Below are 17,065 nucleotides of genomic sequence, written 5' to 3' on the forward strand. Positions count from 1 at the left end.
AGCACCATCACTTGGTTTTGCACCTGCAGTCACCAGCTCAGATACTGACACTGCACGTATAGACTACAGACGGAATCTTCAATCTGCATGTGGAGAGACACTAGGCATGAATGGGCTGCAGCCAGGACAGGCAGCAAGCTAGCTCAGGTGAAGGCTTGTAGGAGGGTGACATCACACACAGAGTTCTGCTGCAGAGGATTGATGGGGCAGCCTACAGAAGACTGATGGGTACGCACAACGAAATGCGTGGTGCATTGGGAAGCCTGCAGTCATTGTCAAGGAGCATGAAGGAGTTCAACATCAACTTGGCACAGGATTTTGTGCATAGCTTGGAGCCCATCCTCTCCAGCATGGAACTGTTGGTCAACTCCATTTGCACACTTATGAATCCAACCATGATGTAGTGTCAGATTGCTGATGTCACAGCTTCAACCACCCAATGTCTGAGTTCTGCAGTGGAAGCACAGACTGCTGTTAAGCAAGGTCAGCTGTCACAGCAGACCTAATATTTGTTCTCTAACAAGATTATTGGGATTGTTGATGCACCACCCCAGAGGAGTGACAGTGGCTACGTGGAGCATAAAACTGCTGTCCTCTCTCAGGATGACAGCATTCGTCCTCCCATTCCACCAGTGCCCTCGCTGTTGCCGGTCAGCCAGCCCAGACTGCTGCTGCCTATGCTGAGATGGTGCAGAACAGAACCTGACCTCTGGGCCCAGAGCTGCTCAAGGTTGTCCTCCAAGGCCACCTGCAGTCTCCTCCATTGAAAGTCAGCAGCTGTCCACTAGCCATGCTGCAGCCATTGGGATAGCACTATGTAGGTACACTAGGACAAGCAAAGGCACATGGAAGAGAAGCAATAAGGGAATGCAAAAGGGTCATCATTTGACAATTATATGAATGTGACTCGATTACATTTATAAATTTGGTTTGGAATGTTTATTTTGTGGTGACTTTTATTTTTGAATTGTGGTCAAGCTGACGCTGTGATAGACAGTAAAAGAGGAAAGACAAGGTGGGGGACTGTTGATCAATATGGAATTGGGGTTGCAATTACAGGTATGCACCGAGATTGACTTTTTCATGGGCAGCCTGGACAGAAAGGGGATGTCTAGATTTCTTCTTTCCTTCCTCCTCACACTCCTCCTCTGCAGCTGCTCACTGTATGGCTGGTGGCAAGGGCTGTCCCATGATGGCAAGGTTCTGCAGCATTCAGCAGACCACCACAAATCTTGACACCTGCTCTGTCAAGTACTGCAGGGTTCCTCTAGAGTGGTCCAGGTAACGCCAAGTGTTGTTTCAGCAAGCCACTGGTCTGCTTTATCACATTTTGTGTGGCAGCATGGTTTTCAGTGAATGCATGCTGTACATCGTTGTCAACAGCCATGTCATCAGCAGATAGCCCTCGTTGTCCTGTAGCCACCTTTACATATGAACATACAAATTAGGAGCAGGAGTAGGCCATTTGGCCCCTTCATGCCTGCTCCGCCATTTAAGAAGATCACGACTGATCTGATTGTGGCCTCAACTCCACTTTCCCGCCTACCCCTGCTACCCTTTGACTCCCTTGTTAGTCAAGAATTTATTTACCTCTGCCTTAATAATATTCAATGACCCTGCCTCCACCGCTCTCTGGGGAAGAGAGTTCCACACTCACTACCCTCAGAGAAAAAAATTCTACTCATCTCTGTCTTCAATGGGTGACCCCTTATTTTTAAACTGTGCCCCCTAGTTCTAGTCTCTTCCTTAAGTGGAAACCCTTTCAGCATCAAGTCCCCTGAGGATCTTGTATGTTTTAGTAAGATCACCTCTCATTCTTCTAAACTTCAATGGATTCAGACCCAACCTGTCCAACCTTTCTTCATAAGATAACCCCCCATCCCAGGTATAAGATAAGTGAACTTTCTCTGAACTGCCTCTAATGCTTTATATATATATTTATATTCTTTCTCCAATAAGGAGATCAAAACTGAATACAATACTCCAGGTGTGGTCTCACCAAGACCCTACAGAACTGTAGCAAAACATCCCTATTTTGATATTCCATTCCCATTGCAATAAAAGACAACATTCCATTTACCTTCCTAATCACTTGCTGTATCTGCATACCAACATTTTGTGATTTATGTACGAGGACACCCAGATCCCTCTGTACCTCAGTGTTCTGCATTTCTCTCCATTTAAATAATACGCTGCTTCACTATTCTTCCTGCCAAAGTGGATAAGTTCACATTTTCCCACATTATACTCCAAATCATTGCCCACTCACTTAACCTATCTATATCCCTTTGCAGACTCATGTCCTCTTCACAACTTACTTTCCAACCTATCTTTGTGTCATCAGCAAACTTTGTACCTTCATCCAAGTCATTGATATAGATTGTCAATAGTTGAGGCCCCAGCACTGATCCCTGTGACACTCCATCAGTTACAGCTTGCCAACCTGAAAAAGACAGTTATTCCTATTCTCTGCTTCCTGTTAGCTAACCAATCCTCTCCATCCATGCTTATATGTTACCCCCTAGACCATGAGCTCTTATTTGGCTTAGTAGTCTTTGATGTGACACCTTGTCAAATGCCTTCTGGAAATCCAAGTACACAACATCCACAAGTTCCCCTTTATCCATGTTGTTTGTTACTTCCGTCAAAGGACTCTAATAAATTAGTCAAACATGCTTTCCCTTTCATAAAACCATGCTGACTCTGCCTGATTACATTGAGATTTTCTAAGTGCCCTGCTATAACCTCCTTAATAATAGATTCCAGCATCTTCCCTATGACAGATGTTAAGCTAACTGGCTTGTAGTTTCCTGCTTTCTGGCTCCCTACATCTTGAATAGTGGAGTCACATTTGCTATTTTCCAATCTGATGGGACCTTTCCTGAATCTAGGGAATTTTGGAAAATTAAAACTAATGCATCTACTATCTCAGCAGCCACTTCTTTTAATCCTAGGGTCTTAAGTCAATCGGGACCTGGGAACTTGTTAGCTTTTAGTTCTAATAATTTGTTCAGTACCCTTTCCCTGGTGATTATAATTGTTTTGAGTTCCTCCCTCTCTTTCACCTCCTGAAATTATGTCTGGGATGTTATCTGTATCCTCTACAGTGAAGAAAGATGCAAAGTATCTGTTTAATTCGTCCGCCATCTCCTTAATTTCCATGATTAATTCTCCAGGCTCACTCTCTAGAGGACCAACGTTCACTTTACTTACTCCTTTCCTTTTTAAACACCTGTAGAAACTCTTTTATATTTCTAGCTAGCTTTCTCTTGCACTCATAATTTCTCTCTCTTTATTAACCTTTTAGTCGTTCTTTGCTGTTCTTTATATTCTGCCCAAATTCTGACCTGCCACTCATCTTTGCGGAATTATATATACTTTTTCTTTTAATTTGATATTTTGATACTATCTTTAACTTCCTCACGGATGAAGCATCTTTCCTTTAGTCTGTCTTTCTTACTGGAATGCATCTTTTCTGGGTATTCTGAAATATCTCCTTAAATGTCTGCCACTGCATCTCTGCTGATCTATCCCTTAACCTAATTTGCCAGAAACACTAGTCTTAGATTCACGCTTCTCTCCCTCAAACTAAATGTGAAATTTGATATTATGATCACTGCTACCTAGGGGCGCCTTCACTATGAGGTCATTAATTAATTAAACCTGTCTCATTGCACAGTACCAGATCTAGTATAGCCTGCTCTCTGGTTGGCTCTAGAACCTGCTGCTCCAAGAAACTGTCCCGATAACACACTATGAACCCATCATCCAGGCTACCTTTGCCAATCTGATTCGTCCAATCTATCCGAGTTTGAGCACCCATTGTTCTGCAGTGGTGGCTCAACTGCAGGTGGCACAGCAGACTGCTACAGAATCAAGGTACTGTAACTGCTGCCAGGATACTGGGCATTCACCTGCCTGGTTTGCTGCCTATGTACATATACTTGCTGGGCATGGAGGGAGTGGAAACCCTTTTGGTTGCGGAATAGGACAGCGTTGATATGTGGCACCTGCAAAGCGATGTATGTGCAGTCAATGTTATCCAGCAGCATGGGGAAGCCTGCAATCCGAACAAAGCCAGGTGCTTGCTCTGCCTGCCTTTTTGGTAACAGAGCATAAAATGTTTTTGAAGAGACAGCAAATTACTAGATAATATATGGAGCCAGACATATAAATGTTCATCACCACAGTCACCTTCATAGCTACTGCAGGTCACCGCACTGCTCTGAAGTTTCAGTTGGGGCTACAGTAGATGGCAGATATCAGTGAGGATATCCTTACTGAACCAGCATACATATGTCACATACTGTTCCTTTCTGAGGTTCCTTCAATATTTTTTTACTTCTCTGTAAAGGTAAAGGTTGCAAATAACTAATGATACAGAATTGCAACTGGAAGATGACTAGCAATACTCCAAATTGAGTCTGCACAAAGAAGCAGTCCTGCAAATAATATGCTGACAGGAGAGGCTATGGGAGCCAGCAAGCTAACAAGAGAAGGTTGGTGAAGGCAGGGCAAGGTTCATCCTAAGCAGTATCAGCTTCACACGTTTTCTCTGTGGTATTACAATTCCCCCACACTCAGCCACTACTTCAAGGAGAAATGCCACTGCATGCACAGCTAAATAAACTTTTTGTGTTTCATATAATTGGAGGAATAAGCTGTTCACTCCTATTAGGTCATTAAAGCTTTCTTCACAGTGTGGCAGTTCTTGGGATGGTGGAGGTTGCACTGACTGCTTCTGTAACCTCCCTCCACAAGGCCTGAACCACCCTCATAGATGGCTTCCTGTCCTCAGTGGCCAATACTCAATCCTTTTAAGTACTTAGTTCAGCCATCCAAATCTCCAAGGATGCATTTGGGAGCTCTTTTGTTACTGACAGTGGCCAAGGCTGCTCCTCTTTCACACATTCTTACACTTAAACATCATGCTGTACAAAATGTCATGACCCCTTTAACCAGCTGCAGGCTTTTAAAGGGTGCAACAGTATTATTTCACTTCTCTCCCAGGATGGTAACCCAATGAGGATCAATATCACTGCTACGAAACCTTCAACAATGAGACCCTGGGAGGAAAGTCCAGCAGGTTGGCAGAAGTTCTACGCTGTGCTAACCTGCCAATCAGAATGCTCTTCCTAAGTTCTAGCAAGTGATAAAAGGAAGTCAGTAGCTGCATGCTGCCTTTTCCCAAGCAAGATTCTTCAGCCGAGTGTGCCTGTTCACCTCCTTTCAGAATGAGCAAAAGTCCTCGTCAGGGCTTGCACCCCCTTCTGTTTCAGGTTCTGTTCTTTGTGGGGATTGCATGAGTAAGAGATATCATCTGCCATATCAGCGTCACTGAGCATTCCCTCTGCACATTTGGCAACTGGCTGTGAGTCACAGAAGACCTGCATCAAGGTCTAAACTACTCAGTCATCTCTTCCCAGTCTGCTTGTATCACTATTTATACAGTGACAGTACAGCAAGTGTCAGATTTGGGTTGGAAGTTGGAGAAAATGGAGCAGCAGTGTTAGCCACATCCATTTCACTCCATTTAAATGCAGAGGAGCAAACTCTGAATGTAAGTTACGCATTGAAGCTGGGAGAGAAGGGCGTCTGTCATTTCCAAAAATGGCACGTGCTCCTTGCCCAGATCTCCCTTAACATCATCTCCAGCACTCTCTTGTGAAAGACAGCCATCCAACCCTCCACTGGTACGGATTGGCCTTTGGCTCATTTCCTGAAATTGTACTTGGAAGTGCACATACATTGGCCTGGATTTTGTTTTGCCGTGGCCCGGCCCACGCACACGGGATTTACTCAGCGGAGCCGCCGTGATATAATAAGTGGCAGCTCATTTACATGTCCGGCACCCACTCCCCCCACCAATGGTGTCCAGTGCCACTGTGCAGGTGCCATTTTTCAGGGGCTTCAAGCCCTTAAATTTAATTTGAATTTTAAAAGTTACAGGAGTTTTAAAAATCAAATAAAATTATCCCGACCCTCTTCCACTACACCCAATTACCATCAAATTTATTACTTGCCGTCTCCCACCCAAAAAAAAACTTACCTTGTGTTCCCAACCTATCACCCCACCAAAGTTAATAACCTGCGAACTTTACCCCTTCCCACCAACCCCTAGACGTTTAACCCCTCTCCCCACCATCCTGAAAACTTACCTTTTCCCACGCTCCCAACTAGTGTTCTGCTTTGGATGTCCAAATGGAGATCTGAAGGCACGGGAGTCCCAGCAACTGACCTGAAAATTGCAGCGGGACGGCTGGCGGAAGCAGGTAAGTCATTAATTCAGTAATTCACATTCATTACCATATTTAAATCCTGATCCCACTGCCGAGTGGCAGGGGGGGCGGGGGGCACCACAAGGCCGTGCCTCTCCTGGAGGCATTTTCCAGGCCAGCAGCGTATGCCAACTTTTCTTGGAGCACCTACTCTTCCAAATTGCAGTACAAAGAAAAGTGAGTCCACCATTTAATTTGCTCATACTGTTTTCTTATGGGTTTTTGTTAAGTTGCTTTAAAGAAGAAAACAGTTTGTCTTCAATGAAGACAGTCTTACCTGCATGATTAGGCTTGTCCTCACCAACTACTTCAATGAAAGAAATCTGAGGCAGTAAATAAAAGTTTCAGCATCATGATTTCCTTAAGTGGAACTCAAGAACAAATAAAACACAAAAATAGGGTAGAGCTTGAAAACTGCTCATCCACATGCCAAGTAAGATAAAGTGGATTTTGCCATCAACACATAACTCACAAACCCTTCAATACTGATAGGAAGGTTCGCAAATTATTAGTTTTAGTACAAAGAAATGATTCAGATGTCAATTTACTCAGAACTCAAAGGGAGAACCTGAGGAAGAAATGGTTGCACCTTCCAAGCATGCTTCATAGAAAAGGAGGCCATTGGGTGCTTCAAACTGACTGCATCTGACAAGAGGCAGATGACAGGCAGAGACAGTAGTATCATGAATTCTTAGCAAACTTGGGGCGCGTCCATAATTCTGCCATTTCTGGTATCAAAGGATTGTAGGTTCATCACACTCCACAGGGTTAAAGTTGTGCTCTTGATACAAATGTACAAAACACTTCCTTTTAGTATAGGAAGCTTTCAAGATGGAAATCATCCTGACAGTCAATAGTATCATCACCAGGCTGCTAGAACTTAAACTGTCCAATGGCAGTGCTTTCAAGAGTCATGCTATCAAATGGAAACTCAGCCATTAGTGAGCCAGATTTGACCTTTCATCTGTATTGAGAGATCCTTTATCTACTGGGAGCTGTTAGATCCGTTAGCATCGAGGACTACGAAATCGAAAGACCAAGTCCTGCCACAACTTGTAAATGATTCACACACTTAAAGAGGTATGGAAGCAAGAAATAGTCTCTGTCTTAGGACTGATAAAGTTACAGGTATTATCATGAAATTTGGAACAGAACTCTGGCAATCCCTTGTTCTAGAAAGTCACAATGAAGATACTTAAATAAAGAGTCCATATGTGCAGTTGGCTCTTGCCCTGTTGCAAGTGTCTTGTCAACTTGTTCTATACTCTTAACTGGGTTTTGGGCTAGCAGTTCCACGATATTCAATTTGGATCATTGCCATATTTAACTGCAACTGTATCTGTACTGTCTCTTTGCTAGAGCACTCCCAATACTAATTCCAATGTCCCGTTCTCTTCCTGTAATGCTGTACCTTCCGCTGCTTTAAATATTCTTCCCTTAACTGGTGCGATGGTTCCTCTCTCAACTACACCATCATGCGGCACAGCGGCGCAGTGGTTAGCACCGCAGCCTCACAGCTCCAGTGACCCGGGTTCAATTCTGGGTACTGCCTGTGTGGAGTTTGCAAGTTCTCCCTGTGTTTGCGTGGGTTTCCTCCGGGTGCTCCGGTTTCCTCCCACATGCCAAAGACTTGCAGGTTGGTAGGTAAATTGGCCATTAGCAATTGCCCCTAGTATAGGTACGTGGTAGGGAAACATAGGGACAGGTGGGGATGTGGTAGGAATATGGAATTAGTGTAGGATTAGTACAAATGGGTGGTTGATGGTCGGCACAGATTCGGTGGGCCGAAGGGCCTGTTTCAGTGCTGTATCACTAAACTAAATGTTCTAACACTGGGTTGTCCAACCTTTTTGGGCGGAAGGCCACAATACGATTTTTGCTCAGCACGGGGAGCAAATTTTGAAAGATAAAGGCATTAAAAATTTGTCCTAATAAAAATTTCTCTCCCTTTGCCTCTGGTCCCCCTCTCTCTCTCCCTCTGTTCCCCCCCTCTCTCGTTCTCTCTCCGTTTACCCTCCCCCTCTCTCCATTTCCCCTTCCCCCTCTCTGGTCCCCCCCTTCTCCCTCTTTCTCTCTGTTTTCCCTCTCTGACAGTTGCACTGAGCAGGTATGCTCAGCACAGCAGTTTTGTGATTGTCAGTTTCTTTAAAAACATCGTGCTGAATTTCACAGCTGACAGCTGCTGAAGCAGGAACGCACTTCCCAACATCGGACAGATTCGTGGTTTTCTGGCGGGCTTTAAAAAAAAAAGGTGGAAAACCCCCAATCTGTCAAAGTTGGAAAGTGCATTCCTGCTTCAGCAGCTGTCAGCTGTGAAACTGATAGCGGGATGTTTTTAATAAAGGCCGGTCTGCAAGAAGATGTCAAAGGGAAATTTCCCATCTCCTGTCACAGAGCCTTGGTGAGTATGAGGCCCCGGGTACAGCTTACACCTGTGGGCCAGATGGAAACCTTTGCAGGCCGGATCCTGGCCCGCGGGCCGTACGTTGGACAACCCTGTTCTAACATGTAGAAGAATTTTCTGGTGACCCCTCTCTACACACTCCTAGCAATGCAATTAAAATGAATGATCTTTCATTACAATTGAGTAGGAATATGGCCCATGTAATTGGCAGACAGAAATGTAAAGGAGCAATGGGCGGCCTTTAAAGAGATGTTTCACGTACAGTCTAGGTACATTCCCACCAGAAGGAAAGGCAGGGCAACCGAAGCCAGAGCTCCCTGGATGCAAAGGAATTAAGAGAGAGTAGGGTAAAGCAGAAAAGGGGGATTATGACAGATGTCAGCTTGAAAATAAAGGGAGAATTGGGCTGAATATAAAAAGTATAAAGAAGTGAAAAAGCAAGTAAGGGGGGCAAAAAGGCAGTATGAGACTAACATAAATGGGAATTTAACAGCCTGCTTTAGTTTATATTAACAGTAAAGAGTTATTTGAGGAACAGTGGAGCTGATTAGGCACCAAAATGGAGATCCATTGGTAAAGGCAAAAGCACTGCCAAGCGACTAAGTGAGTACTTTGCATTGGTGTTTACCAAGGAAGAGGACTTTGCCAAAGCTGCAGTAAACAAGGAGGTTGCAGGGATATAGGATGAGATCAAAATAAAGAGCTACTAGAAAGGCTGGCACTTAAAGTGGCTAAGTCACAAGTCACCTGGTCAGGTTGGGATGCATCCTAGGTTGCTGCAGGACGCAAGGATAGATATGGCGCAATCTTCCAATCCTCCTCAGATACAGAGGTAGTGCCAGGGGACTGCAAATGTTACACTCTTGTTCAAAAAAAGGGAGGGTAAACCTGGTAATTAAATGCCAGTCAGTTGAATGTTGGTGGTAGTGGTGGGGAGGTGGGGGGGGGGGGGGTGGGGAAGAGGGGGCAGGAGGTTCAAGATGGGCAGAGAAAGCTTTTTAGAATTAACAATCTGGGAAAAAAATTTACAATCATTTGAGCAAACATGGACTAATAAAGGGCAGCCAGCACAGATTAGTTAAGGGTAAATTGTGTTTGACTAGCTTAATTAAGTTTTTTGATGATCTATTAGTGAGGGTGGATGAAGGCAGTGCAGTTGATGTGTCTATGTACTTCCAAAAGGCATTTGACAAAATATCACATGTTGAACTAGTGAGCAAAATTGAAGCTCATGGGATAAAACGGGTAGAAGCAGCATGCTTATAAAATTGGCTAAGGGATAGATAAGAAAGTTGTGGTGAATGGCTGTTTTTCGGACGGGACGCAGCAATACAGTGGTGTTCCCCAGGATTCAGTACTAGGACCACTGCTGTTTTTGATGTACATTAATGACTTGGGGGTACAGGACACGCATTCAAAATTTGAAAGTGTAGTCAAGAGCGAGGAAGATAGTAACAGACTTCAAGAGGACACAAGACAGCTTGGTGGAATGGGCAGATGAAATTCAACACAAAAAAGTGTGAGCTAACACATTTTTGTAGAAGGAGAAGGAGGAGAAATTACAAGAAAAAAGGTACAATTTTAAAGGGAGTGCAAAACAGAAAGACCTGGATGTGATTGTGCACTAATCTTTAAGGATCTGTTAACAAAGCATTTAATAAACCATATGGATCCTGGGCTTTATAAAGAGAAGAATGGAGTATAAAAGCCATTGTTTTTGCTAAACCTATATAAAATACCAGCTCAGCCCAAGTCGGAGTGTTATATCCAAGTCTGGCACCACACTTTAGGAAGGACATGAAGGCTTTGCTGCGGGAACAGAAGATACTTACAAGAATGGTTTCAGGGTTGAGGGATTACAGATATGTGAATAGACTGGAGAAGATAGGGTTGTTCTCCTTGGAGCAGAGAAGGTTAAGAGCATATTTAACAGAGGAGGTCAAGATCAGGAAAAGTTTTGATAAAGTAAATAAAGAGAAACTGCTTCCAATGGCTGAAGGGTCAGTGACCAGAGGGCACAGATTTAAGGTGGTTGCCAAAAGAAACAGAATTGACAAACAGAAAACCTTCAAAAGGAAACTGGATAAATAAATGTCTTAAGGAGAAAAGGTTGCAAGGATATGGGGAAAAGGCGAGGGCGTGAGACTAACTGGATTGCCCTGTGGGAAAGCCAGGACAGCCTTGATGAAGAAAGATGATCATTTGACTGTATCTGTGCAGCAATCAACACAGGTAACAGGTTAGATGGGTCTGCAGAGGGAGATGCTCCAGCGCACTGGTGCTGGGTGTAAGAGCAGAGGCATTGGACGGTTCAGGAAGAAGCCGTCCTGTGGGCAAGCTAGCATCTGAGCCTTGCTGTAGAGGGTCAAGTGATGACTTTGATGGCAAAGATTATAAAAGACCAATGGTAGTCACCAGAAACCACTGGGTTGCATGCCAGTTGTGCACCAGCACAGAGAATGAAGCAGTCCAATTGCAAAACTGTGTGGGGTTCTTGTGAGGCCCATTGCAACTGTAGAGTTAACCATATATTGGGAGGGGCGGGGACATAGTGGGAGGTAGGTGCAGTGGGTGTGGCACCTCTGATGGTAGCTCTTGACAGTTTTACTGAAAGCTTAGATTGATGCCATTTCTTCTGTCTTCCAAGCCATGGGGGGGGGGGGATACTAGAAAGGGACTTTGATAGCCTCACTTCACTCCTGGTTTCTGGCAGAGCAGTGTGAATGCTGAGGCTCAGCCACAGGAGAGTACCAGCAGCACCATTGAAGAGGCACAAGGTATACTCTTGCAGGACGACAGAATTCCAGTGACTCCATCAGCCTCTCAACTAGTGCTCTATTTGGTGTCATGCGTCCAGGTAGGTCAGATGCAGCAGTCTGATGTCAGGCACTCTGTGCCAAGCTCCTCAAGATCACTCATGTGGCCATCTCAAGTGCCCTCAGTGGAAGTTTAGCAGCCTTCCACCTCCTAACCTCCAGCTATAGAAGAATCACCTCAAAGAAACACCAGAGAAAGGTGAACCTCTGAGGTGGTCCTCTGGACCATGACCGCACCACCCCATCAAGCTACTGTCCACAAGACTGTCAATGGCTTCAGCTCCTCTGGAGATCTTCCCTCTACAGCTTCCAACCTCATAGTCCCACAACCCCGGACAGCCTGCTTCTACCTCCTTCCAAAAATCCACAAACAGGACTGTCCCAGCAGACCCATTGGGTCAGCCTGCTCCTGCCCCACTGAACTTATTTCTTCCCATCTATGCACCTATGCTGCAAATCCAAATCATCTACATACACACACACCGGGAATGAAAGGAGACCTAGCACTGACTGCCCATCGGAAATACAACTTCCAACCACCACTGATCCCTTGCTTCCTGTCTGCCAACTAACTGCTGTTCACGCTGCCAGATTTCTTCTTATACCATATGCCTGAAGTTTTATAACAATTTTTCCATCAGACACATTATTGAATGCCTTCAGAAAATCCATATATGCTGCACTGACTTTACCTTTACAATCAATGATTTGTTCAAAACAAAACTATTTAATTTAGTAAATCCAGGTTGGCTGTTCTTGAACATTCCCAGCATCTCTAAATGTGAACAAATTTAATTTCGAATTACAGATTCAGAAGAAGCAATTTTAACCTGCACTGCCCAACAGGAACAGGGCAGGCAGTTAAAACTCTTGCAGAAAGCGTACAGCTCCAATCCCGCTGTCTGTCATTTTAATTGTGCAGTTCTTTCAGTTGGCCGAGGCGCACAACTGAGTTTCATGAATACATGCAAATCTGGGTCTTGTGACGCAATTAGAACCAACAGACAATGCAATTTTAACAGGAGATTGTGGAAGGTTACAAGGACGCAAGAGGGCACTGGCAAGCAAGAACTTGGTTTAAAGTGTGTCTACTTCAACGCCAGGAGCATCCGGAATAAGTTGGGTGAGCTTGCAGCATGGGTTGGTACCTGGGATCTCGATGTAGTGGCCATTTCGGAGACATGGGTAGAGCAGGGACAGGAATGGATGTTGCAGGTTCCGGGATTTAGATGTTTCAGTAAGAACAGAGAAGATGGTAAAAGAGGAGGGGGTGTGGCATTGTTAATCAAGGAGAGTATTACAGCGGCAGAAAGGACGTTTGAGGACTCGTCTACGGAGGTAGTATGGGCCGAGGTTAGAAACAGGAGAGGAGAGGTCACCCTGTTGGGAGTCTTCTATAGACCTCCGAATAGTTCCAGAGATGTAGAGGAAAGGATAGCGAAGATGATTCTCGACAGGGGCGAGAGTAACAGGGTAGTTGTTATGGGGGACTTTAACTTTCCAAATATTGACTGGAAATACTATAGTTCGAGTACTTTAGATGGGTCAGTTTTTGTCCAGTGTGTGCAGGAGGGTTTTCTGACACAGTATGTAGACAGGCCAACCAGGGGCGATGCCACATTGGATGTGGTACTGGGTAATGAACCCGGCCAGGTGTTAGATTTAAATGTAGGTGAGCACTTTGGTGATAGTGATCACAATTCGGTTAGGTTTACTTTAGCGATGGGCAGGGACAGGTATATACCGCAGGGCAAGAATTATAGCTGGGGGAAAGGAAATTATGATGCGATTAGGCAAGATTTAGGATGCGTAGGATGGGGAAGGAAACTGCAGGGGATGGGAACAATCGAAATGTGGAGCTTATTCAAGGAGCAGCTACTGCGTGTCCTTGATAAGTATGTACCTGTCAGGCAGGGAGGAAGTTGTCGAGCAAGGGAGCCGTAGTTTACTAAAGAAGTTGAAGCGCTTGTCAAAAGGAAGGCGGCGGCTTATGTTAGGATGAGACGTGAAGGCTCAGTTAGGGCGCTTGAGAGTTACAAGCTAGCCAGGAAGGATCTAAAGGGAGAGCTAAGAAGAGCAAGGAGAGGACACGAGAAGTCATTGGCGGATAGGATCAAGGAAAACCCTAAGGCTTTCTATAGGTATATCAGGAATAAAAGAATGACTAGAGTTAGATTAGGGCCAATCAAGGATAGTAGTGGGAAGTTGTGTGTGGAATCAGAGGAGATAGGGGAAGCGTTAAATGAATATTTTTCGTCAGTATTTACAGTACAGAAAGAAAATGTTGTCGAGGAGAATACTGAGATTCAGACTACTAGGCTAGATGGGATTGAGGTTCACAAGGAGGAGGTGTTAGCAATTTTGGAAAGTGTGAAAATAGATAAGTCCCCTGGGCCAGATGGGATTTATCCTAGGATTCTCTGGGAAGCCAGGGAGGAGATTGCAGAGCCTTTGTCCTTGATCTTTATGTCGTCATTGTCGACAGGAATAGTGCCGGAAGACTGGAGGATAGCAAATGTTGTCCCCTTGTTCAAGAAGGGGAGTAGAGACAGCCCTGGTAATTATAGACCTGTGAGCCTTACTTCGGTTGTGGGTAAAATGTTGGAAAAGGTTATAAGAGACAGGATTTATAATCATCTTGAAAAGAATAAGTTCATTAGCAATAGTCAGCACGGTTTTGTGAAGGGTAGGTCGTGCCTCACAAACCTTATTGAGTTTTTCGAGAAGGTGACCAAACAGGTGGATGAGGGTAGAGCAGTGGATGTGGTGTATATGGATTTCAGTAAGGCGTTTGATAAGGTTCCCCACGGTAGGCTATTGCAGAAAATACGGAAGTATGGGGTTGAAGGTGATTTAGAGCTTTGGCTCAGAAATTGGCTAGCTGAAAGAAGACAGAGGGTGGTGGTTGATGGCAAATGTTCATCCTGGAGTTTAGTTACTAGTGGTGTACCGCAAGGATCTGTTTTGGGGCCACTGCTGTTTGTCATTTTTATAAATGACCTGGAAGAGGGTGTAGAAGGGTGGGTTAGTAAATTTGCGGATGACACGAAGGTCAGTGGAGTTGTGGATAGTGCCGAAGGATGTTGTAAGGTACAGAGGGACATAGATAGGCTGCAGAGCTGGGCTGAGAGATGGCAAATGGAGTTTAATGCGGAAAAGTGTGAGGTGATTCACTTTGGAAGGAGTAACAGGAATGCAGAGTACTGGGCTAATGGGAAGATTCTTGGTAGTGTAGATGAACAGAGAGATCTTGGTGTCCAGGTACATAAATCCCTGAAAGTTGCTACCCAGGTTAATAGGGCTGTTAAGGCGGCATATTGTGTGTTAGCTTTTATTAGTAGGGGGATCGAGTTTCGGAGCCACGAGGTCATGCTGCAGCTGTACAAAACTCCGGTGAGACCGCACGTGGAGTATTGCATGCAGTTCTGGTCACCGCATTATAGGAAGGATGTGGAAGCTTTGGAAAGGGTGCAGAGGAGATTTACTAGGATGTTACCTGGTATGGAGGGAAGGTCTTACGAGGAAAGGCTGAGGGACTTGAGGTTGTTTTCGTTGGAGAGGAGGAGGAGGAGAGGTGACTTAATAGAGACATATAAGATAATCAGAGGGTTAGATAGGGTGGATAGTGAGAGTCTTTTTCCTTGGATAGTGATGGCAAACACGAGGGGACATAGCTTCAAATTGAGGGGTGATAGATATAGGACAGATGTTAGAGGTAGTTTCTTTACTCAGAGAGTAGTAGGGGCGTGGAACGCCCTGCTTGCAACAGTAGTAGACTCGCCAACTTTAAGGGCATTTAAATGGTCATTGGATAGACATATGGATGAAAATGGAATAGTGTAGGTTAGATGGTTTCACAGGTCGGCGCAACATCGAGGGCCGAAGGGCCTGTACTGCGCTGTAATGTTCTAATTCTAATTCTAAGACCCATGCAGCACCTAACCTACCAATAAAACCTCGCAGGATTGGTGTCTCAGAGCCACTGAAGTAGTATTTAAAGTGCCACTCAGCAGCAGGTAATTAGATCATAGATTGTTGTGCTGTTTGGATTGTTACAACAATTTACAGCTCTCAAATTGCTTCTTTCTGATACTATTTGCCTTACTTACCCTCAGTAAGTTTTATCAGCTTATCATAGGTGCTATTATTGTCTGTTGCATGTGGATGGAGGAACAGGAGCAGCAAAGCTGCGTCAACAAACAGCAGGAGCAGCAGCTGGGCTTAATAGAAGACAGCAGGAAAGGAGGGTGCTGCTCAAGGTACAAAGTACTGAGGCAACTGTCACAATGCCTTTTCCTTGTGACACTCAACTGCCCTTGCAATATTTGACCATTCAACATGTTGGTTGTTGTTTACTATATTGTAATTGTAAAGATGGTCATCATATTTCTTGCTGATAACTGATCTCATTATTTTACATAGAATGGAAGTAAGACTAATGCGGCTGTAGTTGTGGTTACCTTTTGTGATCCTTTTTGAATAAGCATATTAACCTTATTTGCAATTACTTGGACAAATAATACTTACTTAGTACCGGTTATTGTACTAGGATCCCATACATCTGGTTTCCAGTACAGACGTTACATCACCAAAAAGAGCAAAAACTGTGAACTACATAGGTTTTCTTTTCCTCTGTTCATCAATTTTAATCCAGAAAAGGTATAAAGCAATCAGTGGTAACCATGTTATACTCCTATCTACAGCTTTGTTGGAATTAGTTAAGCAAAATATCTCATCATTCAGTCACTCTTGAAAATATCAGGTTGGGGAAGCACATGTTGGCATTACAGTCGACAGATCTTGCTGGAAAAATAATGGCTTGTTAACGATGTACAATGTTGTTAATGCACAAACCGGCCATCAAGTTCAGGAGGTAAGATATACACTGAGAATTGCAAATTTTCAGAACTTGTTGACCCCTACTTATGATGCTCTGCCATTTGTTTTGCACAAATGGCACCTTACCCTTAGCTTCCCTGTTATTTTTAGGAACTTGTGTGATATGCACATTAATTGACCATTAAACCTGCCACAGAAAGTCAAATCTGGCAATTAAAGATGCAAGTTACCCTTAACAATGTGATAATTGTTAATGCAATGCTAATTAACCTCTCTGGTCCAAAAAGGGAACAATTTAAACTGTTCAGTCTCATTCTTACATGTAGTTAATTATTGTCAAGTCTTTTTAAAATGTCAATTTTTTTTCTTTTTTGTCTCTATCTCTTAATCCAATCTTTTGTTTCCTCTCATTTATTTCTGTACCAGACTTGGCTTTAAATCACCCTCCTTCTCAGTCGTTCCATTTTTCCTCTTTCTTTCTCAATTCTTATATCTCATTAGTTAAGACACACTGTTGGTCTCATCGCTCACGAAGATCATAGATGCCTTCATGCCATTATCATCTTGCACTTCCAGCAAGTTATGGTTCAAAATGTTTCTGACGCAAAAGGGTGCGAAAAAAGTCTAATGGTGCACACTGCAAGAAACCTTACTCCAGCAAGATTTGGCCAATTGGCACATGACATAGGTTTCACCTGCAATCACTAACTCAAGTTCTTGGTGTAGGA

At 44.1% G+C, this 17,065-nt stretch overlaps 1 protein-coding gene across 1 annotated transcript in view; it reads right to left on the minus strand.

The window, feature by feature from the left end:
* The window catches only part of LOC137372396 (protein boule-like), a 161,864-nt gene that overhangs the window by 29,115 nt on the left and 115,684 nt on the right, over positions 1–17,065 (minus strand). The gene's annotated exons all lie outside the window — the stretch shown is intronic.

Source organism: Heterodontus francisci, chromosome 7 (assembly GCF_036365525.1).
Source record: "Heterodontus francisci isolate sHetFra1 chromosome 7, sHetFra1.hap1, whole genome shotgun sequence".
NCBI lineage: Eukaryota > Metazoa > Chordata > Chondrichthyes > Heterodontiformes > Heterodontidae > Heterodontus > Heterodontus francisci.